The sequence below is a fragment of the Panthera uncia genome, chromosome B1 (assembly GCF_023721935.1).
Source record: "Panthera uncia isolate 11264 chromosome B1, Puncia_PCG_1.0, whole genome shotgun sequence".
Taxonomy (NCBI): domain Eukaryota; kingdom Metazoa; phylum Chordata; class Mammalia; order Carnivora; family Felidae; genus Panthera; species Panthera uncia.
This window is the reverse complement of record NC_064811.1, coordinates 80,684,210-80,704,012: the sequence shown is the minus strand read 5'-3', so window position 1 is coordinate 80,704,012 and position 19,803 is coordinate 80,684,210. Positions and strand designations below refer to the sequence as shown.

Sequence of the window (19,803 nt, the reverse complement as noted above, 5' to 3'; positions counted from 1 at the left end):
TTTTTCTGGCCCTCGTTTTTCAATACATAAAATAGGTTGTCTTAGATCATTTTTTCCCAAAGTGTGTTTCATTCATGAATGGTTAAGTGCTAAAGAAAGTTTGGGAAAATTGGATTAAACTGAGTTAAAGAGATTTCTGTAGTTCAAGACTTTGCAGAACTTTTAATATGCCAATGTGTATTGTGAATTTCCAGGGGGAAATAGATTATTTAGGATCTTTAAACTTGCCTAACTATATAACTCTTTTATTGAAAAGCATGTAATAGAAACACTGTTGAGAAATGGTGAACCGAGTTATTTCTGGATTACTTTCCAATACCCTGGTTCTATAATGATATCCAGACCATTGTTGTAAGCCTTTAGGGACACTCACACCTCAGTATTAGACTTTAGGTCTGTTTTCTTAGAAATTTGTCCAGGAAGCAAGAGTTGCAGGTAATTGGGTTTGCAATTAGTAACATAGAATTGAATCCTAAAATATATTAGAAGGAAAGTATAGAGATGTATGCCATTACTGACATTACTAACACTTGTGGGTAAAGTAGCTTTTTGACTACAAGAATGAAGAGTTTTAAACTTGGTATTAATATTTTGCTCTGACTTTTTATTGAAGTTGTTGAAATAAAAGAAAATTGCTATTTTAGCTTTTTAAAGGGTGATTATTACAACTATTAAAGGAAGAAAGATTTATGAAGCCAGCAATCCTTAATAGCAAATAGACTTTTCTCAGCCATAAAAAAGAATGAAATCTTGCCATTTGCAACAATGTGGACAGAACTAGAGAGTATTATGCTAAGTGAAATAAGTCCGTCAGAGAAAGATAAGTACCATATGATTTCATTCATATATGGAATTTAAGAAACAAAGAGATGAACAAAGGTTAAAAAAAAGAGAGAGAGAGAGGGAAACCAGAAAACAGACTCTTTTAACTATGGAGAGCAAACTGATGGTTACTGGAGGGGAGGTAGGTGGGGGGATGGGTTAAATGGGTGATGGAGATTGAGAAGGCGCTTGTGGTAAGTACTGGGTGTTATATATAAGTGATGAATCACTAAATGCTACACCCAAAACTAATATTAAACTCTATGTTAACTAACTGGAATTTATTTATTTATTTTAAATGTTTATTTACTTTTGAGAGAGAGAGAGCACTAGCAGGGGAGGGGCAGGGAGAGAAGAGGACACAGAATGTGAAGCAGGCTTCAGGCTCTGAACTGTCAGCACCGATCTTGATGCGGGGCTTGAACGCACGAACCATGAGATCATGACCTGTGCTGAGGTTGGACACTTAACCACTTGAGCCACCCAGGCGCCCCAACTAACTGGAATTTAAATAAAAACTTGAAAAAAGAAAAAAATTCAGCATATAAAAATAACAAATAGACTTTAAGTAACAAATAGATTTTTCATTAATTATTCCTATCTAATTTTTCAAGGAGTGACATGTTTGCACATTATTTGCAATTGAAAATGATTATTTTTACACCTGCTAAGTGGCTCCACTGTTATTTTTGAGATATCTGGGTTTTTTTTTTTTTTGTTTTGTTTTGTATCATGGAAACTTGTAGTCATTAAAAAATTTTTTGACAGTGATACCTGTTTTGAACACATTTTACTGACATTGGATTTGACTTCTTGTGGTACCCCTTTGGCAGACATTTTAGACAAATGTCCCCCGGGTTATCATTGTATTTCACAGGTCAGTAAGATATATATTTCTAAAATTGGGCAAGGGAGTTTCCCAACTTATAAATTTTGTCAAGTGAGCAAAATAAAAGCAAATAGCAAAAACTGTTAACAGAAAAATAGAAAAATGTTAATAGAAAAATAGTTTTTATTAAGTGCTTTTCAATAAAAGAGTTGTATAGTCAGGCAAGTTTTGAAAATCTTGAATATTGTAGTTCGCATTTGGAAATTTAAAAGGACCTAGCAAAAAACCTCAAAAGACAAACAAACAAACAAAAAGCAACCAGCATCGACTATCTCCAAAAGATAAAAAAACAAACAAAAAAAAAAAAAAAGAGAGAACATTCTAACACCATGATTTTGGAAAGGATATAACATCAGAATAAATGGGTTATTTCCATTTTACTTTCATAAAATATTAACTGTGTTGCTCCCCTTTTCCTCAGTCTCACATGGAGAAGGGAAAACCCTACTACAAAATTTCTTTGGTCCAGGGAACAGCTATTGTTTCCAATGGAGCGTGAGGAGCTTCCTCCCTGGAGCTGGCTGAGATCCTGGTCTGTACACGACAGGCCCAAGTCAGTACTCTGCCTCCACTAGTTCAGAAGCCACTTCTATGCTATGGTGTTTGAGAGAGGAGGTAGCTTTTGTTTGCTTGTTTTAACATCCCTCTTTATTTCTTTTACACTTTCTTTTTCTTTTATCACCATTTTTCTTCTCCTTTTGCCCCATTCATTGACACACAGTTTATTCCCCTGGTTCCTTTATCCTAACTGGAAAACTCAGAATCAGAATTACATAACACTCCTTCAACTACAGCAAAGCAATTCAGATGCTGATTTCTCCATGGGAGGAAGTCAAAGGACTGGTGGTTGGGCAGGGATTGATGGTTGTCCTAAATGCCCGTTTTGAATTGGGTACCTTAAACTACTTTCACTGTTGCCTCAGCCTTTGCATTCCCAGCAAGGAAGCACTTTGAGTCAATTATTCTTTGAAACATTACTTTTAGTGCCACTGAGAGTTGGTGACATTTTCCTTGGTTGCCTCTCATGACCTATTTATAATAACTGCTTTAAAAATATGCCTAGTTTGACACTTCAGAGTCTATCAGAAATGTGGGAGCATGAGTAGAAAAGAGTATGGGCACTAACAAAAAAATAAATAAGCCCAAGGTATATTTGTTAGCATACAGGAATAATCTTGAAATCTAGACCTCTAAATAGCAGTCAAGGTGAGAACAATTGAACTGTATCTCCATTTCACCATATGGTTAGTGTCCAAAAGGCCAAGAAGAGGTCAGTCTGAAGGGGCACAAAATGGGGAACAGCACAAGTCCATTCGTGTTTGGATTGGCTGACACAGCTATCTGGGACCAATCCCAGTCTGTAAGGTGAGGATAAGTGCCCCTGAGAGCATGCAAAAAACATTCCTTAAACATTATACTATTGATCCACATGATCTCTTCACCCAGGACATCCACAAGTCTATTTGTTCATCCTGTGTGAGTCCCAGGTGCTGGAAAGTTGTTCCCTGCATTACTCTCTAGATCCATGATTCTTCACACGTCAAGTCTGCAGCGGCCCTCTGGAACATCGTGTATGATCCCTTCATGGAAAAACAGCATGTTTCATGCACAAGGTCCAAAAATGGCTGGAGAGGTAATCCTTTCTGAATAGCTTAACTGTTATGAGGAAAAATTTTCTAACTATACCAAATTAGGCAAAATTCCATTCATTGTATTATACATGATTGTACATGAGAATTCTGTATGTTCAAGGGTCTTTATGTTTGTGTTCACTGTATTGTGTTCTGTCCTAATTCAACAAAACAGTTTTGAGCATCTACAATATGGCAGGCACATTGTCCTATAATTTAAGAGGAATTACTGGTGCCTACCTACCCCTTCCTCCTAAAAATTCTGAGAACTGTGCCTGAACTTGGACTTCATGGTCTCTGGCTCCATACATTATGATCATTCTCTGAACGTATATGGAATGAATCTTTCTAAATAAAAACCTTTAAAAAACCTTTCCAGTAAAGAGAATGTTTAAAACTGTCAGATGGTAATTTTGAGGGGGGGGGGTTAAGTAGAGGTGGGTTAGTTTATTTCAACATTTGAGTTACTTCTTATGGAAACACTGTGGGTTTTAGCATTCATTAATATTGTTATAGTGTTGCCTACTTGTACATCTGCATAAAAGAGATTCAGTATACAAGAGAATCATCTATCTATATCTATCTATCTATCTATCTGTCTATCTATCATCTATAATCTATCATTTTTTAAAGCATATAAGCTCCGCTACCAATTATATCACTTAATAAGATGATAAAATTATAGCAACTGGTGGTACCTTAGAAATGCTCCAGTCCAGTGCTTCTAAATCATTGTTGGGGGACCCAAGGCTCTGAGCCACTGTGATTTGCTGTGGGCTACTGCCCTTTGTGTGTGTGGGGTCCATTGTGCCTACTCACCTTTCTTTTTAAAATTGCAACAACATGGCATTGTAAAGGCATTTGTGGGGGTGCCTGGGTGCCTCAGTCGGTTAAGCGTCCAACTCTTGATTTCAGCTCAGGTCTTGATCTCAAGGTCTTGATCTCAGAGTGGTGAGGTCAAGCCTCTCACTGGGCTCTACAGGAGCCTACTTAAAAATAAATAAAAAGACAAATAGAGAAAGAAGAAAGAAAGAAAGAAAGAAAGAAAGAAAGAAAGAAAGAGAAAGAAAGAAAAGAAAGGAAAGAAAGAAAGAAAGAAAGAAAGAAAGAAAAGAAAGAAAGAAAGAAAGAAAGAAAGAAAGAAAGAAAGAAAAGAAAGAAATATATTTGTGATGAGTGCTTCCAGGTTTTCTACCAGAAGAAGCTTTGGTGAGGAAACAGGATAGACATGGGGGATTGCAGTTACATTTTTTGTTGTTGTTGTTCACCTTAGAAGGTACATGAATATACTTGGAAATACAGGGTGTTTTAAATTTTTGTGGTGTTTTAAAGATGAATAGTTACACTGTTTTAGAAGCTGAGCCCTTCCCTTACAGAGAGCTCACAAAGGGCTACTGGTCCATGTTTCTGCTTGGCTCAAAGGCATTCCTGTCCTGCTCTTGCAGCTTTGGTCATTTCTAATTTTCCCTCTGAATCTAGTCTCTTTTCTCTCAACACTATACCTTTGAGTTAAGAAAAAACTTAAAAGAACTTACCTTGTATGCTGACCACACTGAGAGGGCAGGAGTGTTGCAGTGTCCTCAGCAGGCCGGGGCGCTCATACCTTTGAGAGCCTTGGCTCCCTGGAGGCGCTGAGAGGACACAGAGCTGGAGAGCTTCACAGTCACGTGCAATGCTGTGCTCCCAAGTTCACACTGTCACTTTTTGAGAAGCATAGGTAACTTTTCTTTGTGAAAATAAGCATATATAGTACATTCATTTGTTGTTCTTTCTTTATGTTTTATCAGAGATTTTATTTAATCAGAGATTCAATCATCTATGAATCTTTTAAAAAATCATCCTCCCCCCAAAAAAATCAGTTTACTTATGGCAAATACAGAGTAACTAACCTCTAGTCACAGGGAATAACTTGGCCTTGAACCATAATCTAGAGAAAGGAGATTTTCCTTTTCTAGTACTGAATACTTTTGTAACTCTTTGCATGTCTTTTCTTGTTTACCCAAACACTTCTGCCTGATTTTAAGAAGAGGGGACTAATATTTAAGGGACATTTGTAGCTCCTGTTGTTCTTAGCCAAGCAGAGAGTCACATAGACTAACTTACTTCTGCTTTTCTTTTTACACACACACACACACACACACACACACACGGACATAAAACATCAACATTTTGAGATGAGCAGAGGAAGAAGAGCTTAGAGAAGGAGGTGGAAATGGAGAAGAGGAGAAGAGTCCATGCAGTCTCAGTATGTCTGAACATGAAAAAGAGAGTAAAGGAGAGGGTAGAGTGGGAGAGATGGTCACGGCAAAAGAGGAGAGATTGCAGAGATAGGAAAAGAGCAGGAGAGAAGAAAAAAACATACAGGAAAACAAATTAGACAAGTCCTTGATTTGATTTGGAGTCATTGACACAATGGCTGTTTCCTCTGGCTCTCTCCCCTCCCTTGAGAATGCAGGTCAGACACGTGATGGTCTCTCCCTGCACTGTGAGGGAAGCTTCATGCTGTCGTCATGTGCATTTTCTTCATTGCTTTAATGACTGCTCATGGGGATAGGGTTTCTTTTGGGGGCAATGAAAATTTCCTGGAATTAGATAGTGGCACAACTTTGTGAATAAATAAAATCTACTCAGTCATACACTTAAAAATCAATAAAGAAGAAAAATGAGATTCAAGCCATACGTTTTTTTAAATTTTTTTTTACATTTATTTTATTTTTGAGAGGCAGAGAGAGATAGAGCACAAGTGAGGGAGGGGCAGAGAGAGAGGGAGACACAGAATCCGAAACAGTCTCCAGGCTCTGAGCTGTCATCACAGAGCCTGACGCGGGGCTCGAACTCACAGACCGTGAGATCATGACCCGAGCTGAGGTTGGATGCTCAACCGACTGAGCCACCCAGATGCTCCTACTTCTTTTCTAATGTTGTTTTCCTCAGAAATGGGAGACCAGGTAGCCTCCCTTCTCTCCCCAGTTAAAAAATACTCATGCTGAAGCATTGATTCTTTGACCTTGACAAACAAACAAACAAACAAACAAAAAAGCATCATTTGTTGTAGGCGTTTGTTGCTCAAGCCTGACTTCTGGGATTTTATTCCATTTGCCCATAGAAGTGGGGACTACTCTATGCAGCTATATAAATGGTGAGTGCAGAGTAAATCTAATGTTTTCAGCTGCATTAACAGACAATTCTGATATGAGAAATCACAATGAGCTTGCAGTTTTTTAAATAAGTGGTCAAAGTCAACCGAGCTTCCATTAGTTGTTTATTTTAATAGAAATGACCTCTGTGTTAATCCTAGAACCCCCAACTGATGAAGGGAAAGAATGTCTTTTCCTGCGTTACTTTCTGTAAGAACATGGTTCATCCATGTCCTACCTAAAGCAGGAGCCCAGTAATTTCTGATCAAGCTGATGACAGCACAGCTGTCCACTTGGTGCCTTCATTTCTCTGTAAATAACATATGTATCACGTGTCTTCCTCCTTTCTTTGGAGGAAAATGGTCAGGACAATTCATAGTACAGTTTGAAACTTATCTTTCTTAGTTTATCAATTTTAAGTGTGTAACTCTTTAGATTTCAGTGTATTTTAGTATGTTCACAAAATTTTGCCACTACTGAATTCCAGAAAATTTTCATCCCCCCCCCCCAAAAAAAAGCTCTGTATCCACTAATAATTATTCCTCATTTCCCACTCCTCCAGCCTCTGGAAACTATTAATCTGCTTTCTGTCTCTATGGATTTGTTTGCTCTGGACATTTCATAACAGTGGAATCATACAGTATATAGCTTTTTTATCTCTGGCTTCTTTCACTTAGCATAATGTTTTCAAGATTCATTAATGTATTAGCATATATTAATATTTTATTCCTTTTAAATGCAAATCAAATCCACAATGAGATATCACCTCATTCCTGTTTAAATGGCTAAAATCAAAACCACAAGAAATAACAAGTGTTGGCGAGGATGCAGAGAAAATGAAACTTTTGTGCACTGTTGCTGGGAATGCAAACTGGTGCAGCCACTGGGGGAAACAGTATGGAGGTTCCTCAAAAAATTTAAAAATAGAATTACCATATAATCCAGTAATTCCACTACTGAATATTTGCCCAAAGAATATGAAAATCCTAACTCAAAAGTATATATTTACTCCTATGTTTATTACAGCATTATTTACAATAACCAAAATTATGGAAGCATCCCAAGTGTCCATTAATAGATGAATGGAAAGAGAAAAAGCGGTATATGGATACAATTGAATATTACTCAGCCATAAAAAAGAATGAAATCTTGCCATTTGCAACAACATGGATGGACCTAGAAGGTATAATGCTAAGTGAAATAAGTCAGATAAAGACAAATATCATGTGATTTCACCCATGTGTGGAATTTAAGAAACAAAACAAACAAAGAAAAAAAGAGGCAAACCAAAAAATAGACTCTTACCTCTAGAGAGCAAACTGATGATTACCATAAGGGATGGTAGGGATGGATGAAAGACGCGGTAGAGAGAGAGGGAGACACAGAATCTGAAGCAGGCTCCAGGCTGTCAGCACAGAGCCTGACACAGGGCTTGAACCCACAAACTGTAAGATCATGACCTGAACCGACTGAACCACGCAGGCGCCCCTATGTTGCAGGATTTTAATTTTTACCAGAAATGTATGAGAGTTCCGTTTCCTCTGCATCCTTTTCAACACTTGATATTGTCTACCTTTTTGATTATATAGTCATCCTAGTGGGAGTGATGTGATATCTCATTGTGGTTTTATTTTTATTTATTTATTTATTTTTTAAACTTTTTTTTTTTTTTAACGTTTATTTATTTTTGAGACAGAGAGAGACAGAGCATGAACGGGGGAGGGTCAGAGAGAGGGAGACACAGAATCTGAAACAGGCTCCAGGCTCTGAGCGGTCAGCACAGAGCCCGACGCGGGGCTCGAACTCACGGACCGCGAGATCATGACCTGAGCCGAAGTCGGCCGCTTAACCGACTGAGCCACCCAGGTGCCCCCTCATTGTGGTTTTAATTAGCATTTCCCTATACACAAATGGTGTTGAACATCTTTTCATGTGCTTATTGGTCATTTGTGTATCTCTCTCTGCCAAATGTCTTTTCAGATCTTTGCCCGTTTTTAAACTGCGTTGTTTCTAAACTTTGTATATTGTGTCTTTTTAAAATAAACTTTTAAAGGACAGTTTTAGATTTACAGAAAAATTGTGAAGATTGTACAGAGAGTCCTGTATACCCTCTACCTAGTTTTCCCTTTTATTAACATCTTATGATACATTTGTTACAATCAGGGAACCAATACTGATGCATTATTATTGACTAAATCTGTATTTTATTCAGATTTCCTTAGCTTTTACCTAATGTCCTTTTTCTATTCCAGGATCCCATCCAGGACGCCACACTGTATTTAGTTGTCATGTCTCAGACTCCTCTTGTCTGTGGCAGTTTCTGAGATGTTCCTTGGTTTTGATGACCTCAACACTGTGGAGAAATACTGGTCAAGTGTTTCAGGGGATGTTCTTTTATTGGGATTTTCTGATGTTTTTCTCATGATTAGACTGGGATAATGTGTTTTGCAGAGTAAGTTCACAGAGGTGAAGTGCTATTTTCATCATATTCTATGACATGGCTTATCATTGTTGATACTAATTAACGTTAGACCTGCCTGAGATAGTGTTTGTACAGCTTCTTTCCTCTCTGTTTCCATACTATACTCTTTGCAAGGAAGTCACTATGCACAACCCACATCTAAGGAGTAGGGAGATATGCATCAACTCTTGAGGGAAGAATATCTACATAAATTATTTGGTATTCCTCTGTGCATGAGATTTGTCTCTTCTTATCATCTATCTAGCTATCTAGCTATCATCTATTTATAGTTATATGAACTCATAGATATTTACTTTATATTTTGGTTTATAATGCAATACTACTTTATCTCTCGTATTGCTCAACTGTTCCAACTTAAGCCATTGAGAGCCTTTTCAATTGGTTCCTGGGTCCCTTTGACATATCCCCATCATTGTGTGTGTGTGTGTGTGTGTGTGTGAGCACTTCCTTACTTTCTGGCACTATAATATGCTCCAGGGCCATTTTGTGTACAGTATTTCTTGCAACAGTTGTAGAAGCAACCGTTTCTCCAAGGAGTCCTGTTCCTTTTATTGATGCCACCGAAGAATGGTATTAAAAACCAAGATTTGGGTTCAAGAATGTTTTTCTTTAAGTTTATTTATTTATTTTTGAGAAGGGGGTGCTGGAGGGGCAGAGAGAGAGGGAGAAAATCCCAAACAGGCTGCATTGTCAGCACAGAGCCAGATATGGAGCTTGAATTCACGAACCGTGAGATCATGACCTGAGCCAAAATCAAGAATCAGACACTTAACTGACTGAGCCACCCAGGTGGCCCGCAAGGATTATTTTTATTTTGTTGCTGAATTATAAGACTTCTTTATGCATTCATTATGCAATTCCTTAATTATATATATATGATTTATAAATATATATCTTTTTCCACTCCTTGTGTTTTATTGTTCTTTATTTTTCTTTATTTATTTTTAATGCTTATTTGTTTAAGAGAGAGAGAGAGAGAGAGAGAGAGAGAGAGCACGTGGGGGAGGGGCAGAGAGGGAAACACAGAATCCAAAGCAGGCTCCAGGCTCTGAGCTGTTAGCACAGAGACAGATGTGGGTCTCGAAGTCACGGACCATGAGATCATGATGTCAACCAAAGTCAAAAGCTTAACAACTGGGTCACCCTGGCTCCCCTCTTTTTATTTTCTTGATTGTATCCTTTGAAACATACAAGTTTTGATTTTTTTCTAATGTTTATTTATTTTTGAGAGAGAGGGAGAGACAGAGCACAAGTGGGGGAGGGGCAGAGAGAGAGGGAGACACAGAATCTGAAACAGGCTCCAGGCTCTGAGCTGTTAGCCCAGGGCCCAAGGTGGGGGTGGGGCTCAAACTCACAAACTGTGAGATATTGACCTGAGCCTAAGTCAGACACTTAACCGACTGAGCCCTTAGGCGCCCCTACAAGTTTCAATTTTTGATAAAGTCTATTATTCTTTTGTCACTTGTGCTTTTGGTGTTGTATCTAAGAAATGACTGCCTAATCCAAGGTGATGAAGATTTATGCCTGGGTTTTCTTCTAAGAGTTTTACAGCTTTAGCTTTTACATTTAAGTCTTTAATGTTGTGATAATTTTGTGTTAATTTTTTATTTTGTATTTTGTGAAATAATGGCCCAACTTTATTCTTTTGCATCTGAACATCCAGTTGTCCCAGCATTATTTGTTGAAAAGACTATTCTTTCCCCACTGAATTGTCTTGACATCCTTATGGAAACATAAGGGTTTATTTGTGGATTCTTAGTTCTATTCCATTGATCTATATGTCTTTCCTTAAGCCAGTACCTCACTGTCTGGATTACTGTTGTTTTGTTGTGGCTTGAATCTTGCAGTAATATAATTAGCACAATGCACTTAGTTGTCCTATTGGTGAGTGGTGAGAGGCTGTTCAGTCTACTTCACTCAGAGCTGTCCTGATTCTTACTGTGCTCTCTAAACTGGACTGGAATCTTTCTTCACTTGCTGCAGTCAGAAGGTAGGAGGTATACACAGGAACCGTGAAATTCTTTTATGGCATAATGACATGGTGTGACATTGGCTAGATCTGTAAACTGAGTAGCTTGAAATAGATACAGACAAAGCCACAAGCAGGAAAAAGGGAGGGTGCTTTGGTATAAGAAATAAAATTCATGCTTAGTTTGCTGTTTTTTGAGAAGCTCTTAGAGCTAGCTTCTCTCCCCAGATGCATAGCTCAAGCGGCTGCAGGAAAGGCCACTCTGCTTTGCAAATTCCTTCTGCTTGGCTCTCTGCTCCCAGGACTTGGCTCTGTGAGGCCTTCTGTAAGTGTAAAGTGGAGGCAAAGTGTTTCTTAGTGTCCATAGAAACAAATCTATTTTATAGGGATGCTTCATAGAGACTTGTTAGACGCAATGCTTATACCACAGTTCTGTATCTGAAAACAAATGATCTTTTTGGTGTTGAGTCATTATCTCCTTGTCTAAATTTCCATTGACATTGGTCAATTATGAGTTGTATATTTAGGGTACCTGGGTGGCTCAGTCGGTTAAGCGTCTAACTTCAACTCAGGTCATGATCTCATGGTTTGTGAGTTTGAACCCCACGTTGGGCTCTGTGCTGACAGCTCAGAGCCCTGGAGCCTCTTCGAATTCTGTACCTCCCTCTCTCTCAGCCCCTCCCCCTACTTGTGCTCTGTCTCTCTCTGTCAAAAATAAACTTAAAAAAAAATTATACAGTTAAATGGTAATTTTGAATGAGTTTTCAGAGGCTGAATTGTGGACTAATATGAGTGAAAAAATCCTGGGGACCACAGTTTGGGGGGGAAGCCCCCACATTTTGGTGGTCTTTATCTCCAGGAACCCTACTACGCTTTTACTTTGAAAGTCTGAATATTAATTCACCAATTTAATTCACCAATTAAAGACAGAGATGGTCAATGTGGCTTAAAAAAATAAGACCTAACTATAAGAAACCTATTTTATGTGTAAACACACAGATAGATTATAAGTGAAGGATGAAGAAAGACATACCATGCTAACATTAATCAAAGAAAACTGGAGTATCTCTATTAATTTCAGGCAAAGCCAACTTATGACCAGGGAAGGTTATCACGAATAAAATGGGGCCTTATATACATGATATTATATACATGATAAAGGGTTTAATTCTCCAAGAAGACAGTACAGCCCTAAACATACATATACCTAACAATGAGCATCAAAACACAGGAGTCAAAAACTGATAGAACTGAGAAGAGCAATAGACAAATCCACGATTAGAGCTGGACACTTCAATGCCCCTCTGCTAGTAACTCATGTATCAAGCAGGCAGTGAATCAGTAAGGATACAGATAACCTACGCAGGGCTATCAATCAACCAGATCTAATTGACATGTACAGAATACTCCATCCAACACCAACAGAATGCGCATTCTTCTCAAGCTTACAGGGATCGTTCACCAATATGAACCATATTTTTGGTCATAAAACACACCTTCATAAATTTAGAATCACAGAAATCATACAAAGAATATGCCCGGATAACAATTAAATTAAACTAGAAATCAATAACATAAAGATAGCTGGATAATCCCCCAAATATTTGGATATCAAAAAACACTCGCATAATTAATCCATGAGTTAAAGAAGAAGTCTCAAAGAAATTCAAAAATATTTTGAATTCTACTTTAAAGAAACCACAAAGGAAAAGATTGAAAAAGTTGACCACACAAACAATAGAAACAATAAAAGCTTTGGTTGTCAAAAATTGTAACAGAGAAAATGGAAAAAAAAAACAAAAACAGCCAGCTGAGAAAAATATCTACAGCAAATATAAATAGAATATACAGTTTTTTAAAAATCACTCAGACCTCAATAGATAAATGGCATGGGCCACCAGTTCACAAAAGAGTCTAATAAGCATAACAAAACATTTAACTTTACTAGAAATAAAAGCAATACAATTTTTCTTATTAAATTATCAAATATTTAAAAGATGATACTATTCTAGTAAGCTATACCTTTGAGATTAGAGCACTGTACTGAATGTATGCTGAAATCCATCAAAATTCTATGCAATGTTGATAGGCATTTTGTTATAAAGACACTTTTATACCATGCTAGTGATAATTTAAATTATTGCAACCTTTCTAGAAGATATGGCTAGTTGTTAAGAGCATTAATAATGTTCATATACTTTAAAAAATGTTTATTTACTTATTTTTAGGGAGAGAGAGTGCCTGCATGCATGAGAAGGGGAGGGGCAGAGAGAGAGGGAGAAAGAATCCCAAGCAGGATCCCCACTGTCAGCTCCCCACTGTCAGCCCCAACCCAGTTTGGGGCTCAAACCCATGAAATGTGAGATCATGACCTGAGCCAAAACCAAGAGTCGGTCACTCAACTGACAGAGCCACCCAGGCGCCCCCATCTGTTTTGTTTCTTTAAATGGATTTCAGCATACATTCAGTAAAGTGCCTAATCTCAAATGTATAGCTTACTAGAATAGTATCATTTTAAAAATATTTGATAATTTAATAGGAAAAATTGTATTTCTTTTATTTCTAGTAAAGTTAAATGTTTTATTATGCTCTTTTGTGAACTGGTGGTTCATGCCATTTATCTATTGAGGTCTGAGTGATTTTTAAATATCTGTGTGTTTTATTTATATTTGCTATACTTATTTTTTGTTTCTTAAATTCCACATGTGAGTGACATCATATGATATTTGTCTTTCTCTGACTTATTTCACCTAGCATAATACACTCTAGTTCCATGCACATTGTGGCAAATGGCAAGATTTCATTCTTTCTGATTGCCAAGTGATATTCCATAGTATATATATACCACATCTTCTTTATCCTTCATCAGTCAAGGACATGTGGGCTCTTTCCATAATTTGGCTATTGTTGATAGTGCTGCTATAAGCATTGTGGTACATGTGCCCCTTCAAATCAGTATTTTTGTATCCTTTAATGTTCATATACTTTAATCCAGGATTTCCACTTCTAAAATGTGAAAAAATTGACACACAATAACATGCTTTATATAAATGAAAATTTGGAGCACAAAAATCCATAATAGATTAATGCTTACACAATTATGGTAAATCCAGTGAGATTTTAAGAAGCTATCAAATATTGGTATAACAAGTTTTTTAGTGATAGTATATGTTTTTAAGAATGAACAGGGGTGCCTGGGTGCTTCAGTCAGTTAGGCGGTTAAGCGTCTGACTTCAGTTCAGGTCATGATCTCATGGTTTGTGAGTTAGAGCCCACATTGAGCTCTGTGCTGACAGCATGGAACCTGGAGCCAACTTCGGATTCTGTGTCTCCCTCTCTCTCTGTCCCTCTTCCACGCACGGTCTGTTTCTCTCTCTCTCTCTCTCTCTCTCTCTCTCTCTCTCTCTCTCAAAAGTAAATAAACATTTTTTAAAAAAGAATGAACAATATACAAAGTTATAAATATAGTGTAAACAAAATTTTATATTAAAATGCATAGAAAAAGAAAATAAGGAATTATGGCAAAGTAATTACTGCTATAGTATTGCCTCTAGATATCAGAGTTATAGGTCATTTTTTTGAGTCATTGTTTTTGGCTTCTTTAAAATTTTTTGGCACATTGCATATTTTCTAAGTGAATATTCAGTACTTCAATAATCAATAATAAAATGAGTAAATAAAAAATAAACTCCAAGTTTCTGGAATCCTCTCTTTCCTCTTCTTTTTTTTTTCTTAATGTTTATTTATTTTTGAGAAAGAAAGAGAAAGAGGGACAGAGGATCCAAAGCAGGCTCTGCACTGATAACAGAGAGCCCAATGTGGGACTTGAGCTCATAAACTGTGAGATCACGACCTAAGCCAAAGTCAGGTGCTTAACCAACTGAGCCACCCAGACATGCTTAAAATCCTGTTTCCTGTTACTCCTCTTGCTGGGCTTTAAAGCATCTTCCAAGGTGAAGGTCAAAGGCTACCTCCTCTGTGAAACCCTTCTAGACCCTCAGACAGTCATATATCCCTTTGCGTTTGTTAACTCTTTCCATGTAGTTCTCTCACTCATTGCTCTCACTAGACTGAGGAGCAAGGGCCATGTTTTGTCATCTTGTCTTCCTGGTACTCAGAATGGCATCTAGTACAAAACATCTAGTACAAAACAGATATTTAATTAATCATCATTATGATTATCAAATGGCTCAGTTCACTATTTTCCTGATTGTTTTGCTGGAGATTCATATCCTTTCCCAGCTGATATTCCTGAGAAACCAGAGAACTGGAAAGCCATGAGGGCAAAGACATCTATCAGCCCCATGAAAGACTGGCTTTCATTTTCCTGCTCACGGCTTCATGATTAGAAGTTGGATCCAAGATATGAGTGTCATTTCTGTCCCTGGAAGAAGAAACAGCATCATGTTCTGACACGGAATGAGTAGCTTGTGGTTATTTCTGCCACGGCTGAACTCTGATCTTTTTTTTCTATTGTGAATGGACTAGACTGTTTGAGGTAAAATCAGCTGAAAACCTTTAGGCAAAGGTGTCTTCACATCTTAGTTCTCTTCGTTAGCTCCCTTAAGACCTGGTCCTGAGAGTAGCCTTTCTTGATTCAGGTCTGTAAAAGAAGATGGGCCTACATTTTCTTCCTCCATGAATGCCTAGGAAAAAACCTTTCCTACACACCTTTATGCTAATGAGGTAATTACAAAATGCATTAGTCACTGTGGCAAAAAGAGCCCAAACTTTGATGATGCTCAAGGCTGTTTTTCCTCCTAAAAATGAAAACGAGTTTAAAAAAAAAAAACAACCACCATGAGATAAAAGTATATACATCACTGCATATACTTTTCATGCCTAGTACAGTTGTGGCTCATGGTCCCAAGCAGCATCTGAAGCGCATAGCACCTCCAAAGCATTAGGCGTTGGATAAACTGACTGGTGTATTTGTGCCTCATCCATCTACTGGTCTCCATTAAGATGAGAGAATATCTCCCTCTTATCATTTTCCTAAGGAACAAACTTAAGTATGTGCTAACAGGAGATGAAGTAAAGAAGATCTGCATACAGTGTTTTATTAAGATTGATGGCAAGTCCAAACTGATATAACCTATCCTGCTGGTTTTATGGATGTCATCAGCATTGACAAGACTGGGGAGAGTTTTCATATGATCTGTGACACCAAGGGTCACTTTGCTGTTTGTTGGATTACACCTCAGGAGGCCAAGTGTAAGTTTTGCAAAGTGAGAAAGATATTTGTGGGGACAAAAGGAATCCCTCATCCAGTGACCCATGATGCTCTCACCATCCTTTAAACTGACCCCCTCATCAAGGAGAATGACACCATTTAGATTGATTTGGAGACTGAAGAAATTACAGATTTCATCAAGTTTGACACTGGTAATCTGTATATGGTGACCAGAGGTGCTGACCTGGGAAGAATTGGTGTGATCACCAACAGAGAGAGACTACATCTGTTGATGTAGTTCATGTGAAAGATGCCAATGGCAACAGCTTTGCCACCTGGCTCTCCAACATTTTTGTTATTGGTAAAGGGGAAAAAAACATGGATTTCTCTTCCCCATGGAAAGGGTATCTGCCTCACCATTGCTGAAAAGAGAGACAAGAGACTGGTGGCTACACAGAGCAGTGGGTAAAACAGTCTCTAGGTGACATAATTGGAAGTCTTTATACTTAATTATAGATAATACAGCATGAAAAAAAAAAGTATATGTATCACTGAATGACATGAGACCAAAGTGAATGACCTTGAATCCAAAGTGATGCGGTCTTATTCTACACATATGTCCAGAACAATAACAGTCGTTCTTTTTTCCCTGGGTGATAGTTAATGTGTCAATTTGGCTAGGCATTGGGACTCAGATATTTGATAAAACATTTTTCTAGATGTTTCTGTGAAGGTATCTTTTAGTGAGATTAACATTTAAGTCAGTAGAGTTTAAATTAAGCAGATTAACTCTATAGTGTGGGTGGGCCTCATCTGATCAGATGAAGGTTTTAATAGAAAAAGACCAACCTCCCCAAGCAAGAAAGAATTCTGCCAGCGACTGCCTTTGGACTCAAATTGCAATTTCTTCCAGAGTTTCAAGACTACAGGCTTACTCTGAAGATTTTGGACTTGCCAAGCCTCCAAATCATGTGAGTCAATTCCTTAAAATAAATTTCTTTCTCTCTAACTCCCTCTCTCTCTCTCTCATCTCCATCTCCACATCCTGTTGCTTTTGTTTTTCTGGAGAACCCTATTACCTCCTTCTATAGTTGAATTATTAGATCAAGTGATACCCCTATGGCATGCTACCCTTGGGAAATAAATGTAATAAAGCTGTATAAAACCACTTAGAACTGCGGATGAAAAGAGAGTATAATCCTTAATTAACAAGGAAATCTACCTCTTCATGAATATGAAGTATTTTATTGTTAACCTTCTTTTTGAAGATGAAGCCACTTTAATAGTGATTTTGTTTGGACCTTCAAGCGTGACAGATGGGTCATTTTATAGAATATCCTTCAGTTTGGGTTTGTCTGATGCTTCCCCATGAGTAGAGTAGATCTGGATTACGTTTCTTTGGCAGGGATATCATGGAAGTGGTCCTGTGGCTCATGGTGGTCTGTCAGCAGACACATTTTGCTTTGTTTCATTACTGGTGATGTTAGCTTAGATCACTTGATCCTGAAGGTGTTTGCTGGACTTCTCCAGTGTAAATTTAGTGTGTTTTCCTTAGTAATTAGTGAATATTTTGAGGGGATGTACTTTAAGATTATGTAAATGTTCTGTTCCTCATCGAACCTTCAATTTCTCCATTTATCTATCTAAATATTTATGTATTTATATAATGGATTTCTCTGTTGTTTCATAGGTTTTAATTCATTCCTCTATTTTAGTACTCTAATTGTCTCAGATTTAGCCAGTGGGAACCTCTTCAAACTGGCTTCCTTTTGACAGGTGACTTTTTTTTTTTTTTTTTTTTTTGGAGCCCTTCCTTAGTTATGACTGAACAACATGTTCCAGGCTCATCATTTACTTTTTCCGTCTGAGCTCTGGAATCAGCTGTTTTCCCAAGGATCTCTGATTTCTTCAGTGGGGAATGGTACTGAGAAGGAAGACCTGGGTGTTGGGTGTGGTCATTTCTATTAGGGAGTTGCTATCCCTTTCCAGGGACAGAGTTAAGAAATTTGTATACACACACACACGCACTTGCAATTGTATTTGTTGATATATTTACATATATTAAAAACCATGTGTTCACATTAATATTTTCCATTCTAATCCAACAATATAGGGTTCATTATAATTTTCTCCCTTTCCCTATTTGTAACTCCCTTCTCCGGTAAGGGGAAATTTGACTCCCATTATCCATAGTATATTTTCTTATTTGATCTTCTCACCCTGTTCAGTCTCTGGCACCCTGCTCTGGGCCACTGCATCTGTTCACATTTCAACCAAACACCTACCTTCCATGGCCCCTCATAATGGCTTCTGGACTAAATTGTTCAGAAAGGAAAGAGAGACGAAAGAGAACAATTCTTTTCAGCCAATTTTTATTGAATGTGTACTACACAAAAATACTAATCAAAAGATTATGCTGGGTGCTGTTTGGGACATAGAGGGAAATAAGATGCTTTGGAGTTTATAGACTTAGCAGGCAGCTGGGCTAGGTTGTATAGAGCAGTAACAAATGACTCCCAAACCTCAGGGGCTTAAGACCACAACAGTTTATTTTTCACTCATGTTTTATGTTCCTTGTCTCTCTGTTCTGTGTCATTTTTATTCCAGGACCCAGGCTGAAGGAACAAGCCATTTTTAGGATGTACTGATCTGGGGATGATCTTGCAGCAGAGGAAAAAATGAGAGGAAGGAATTAGATCGTGATGTGTGAGCAGTATGTGAATGAATGGATGTGCTGTCCTATCTTGGGTATGATGGGTCTTGAGGTTTCTGAGTGGAAGTAGCCTATGTCATTTGTGCTTGTATGTCACTGACCAATGCAAGTTACAAAACCAAGCTTGACATGATCGGAATGAAAAGGTGTGATCCTTCTAAGAGACAGGAAGTGAATATCTGGGGGAGAAATGCAATAAGCCACTTGGATCTGTGAGAAAACAGACATGTATGTATCTAACTAGCAGGCACAGTGTGAGAGAGGAAAATACATAGTCCGTTTAATTCCACTTTGCAGTAAGACAGGTAGAAAAAAATATGACCATCTGAAGGGCATGGTCCATTTTGTGGCATTAAAGAGAGAAAGACTTCAGGCGAAAGTGGGAAATTGAAGGAAAAGGAAAACAGCAGGTTCTTTAAGACCTGGAGAAGGAACATGATATAACATGTAATGTTTCTGACGAGGTAGATGCTCAGGTTAATAATTAAGGTTTGCAGTCTCCTTTCACCCACAGCCCTACAGGGTTTTGTAGAGCTTTATCAGTTTCATTTCCCAACAGGGGAACTCTGCAGAGCTATTTCTTGGACTAACACTTAATTTGTAACAGCATACAAAGAACCCACTATCACTGGACTGGATATATGGACAGAACGAAAACTTTTATTTTGAACGTTTCCCAGTGTAATGGTTTAAAAATAGTATCTCATTGTAGTTTTAACTCATATTTCACTTATTATGAGTGAGGACAAGCATCTGTTAAGTTTCATGTCTCTATCTCCATTTTATTGGGTGGTTTTTATTAATACTCTATGCCTAGTTTTCTATTGGGTTGTGGCTCTTTTTCTAATGATTTCTAGAAAAGGTTGAGGAGGATTTTGTTGGTCAGAGTTGAGATGAGGAATTCCACAAGAACTGTGCCAGGTGCTAGGGATGGATGGGATGCAGTCTGTGGACTGAGTATCTCTCTCTAGATTACTGCAAGTGAAA

General features: G+C 37.8%; 1 pseudogene; it reads left to right on the top strand.

The window, feature by feature from the left end:
• The first annotated feature begins 992 nt into the window (after nucleotides 1–992).
• LOC125922393 (40S ribosomal protein S4, X isoform-like) lies at nucleotides 993–16,601 on the top strand (annotated as a pseudogene).
• The last annotated feature ends 3,202 nt before the right edge of the window (nucleotides 16,602–19,803 follow it).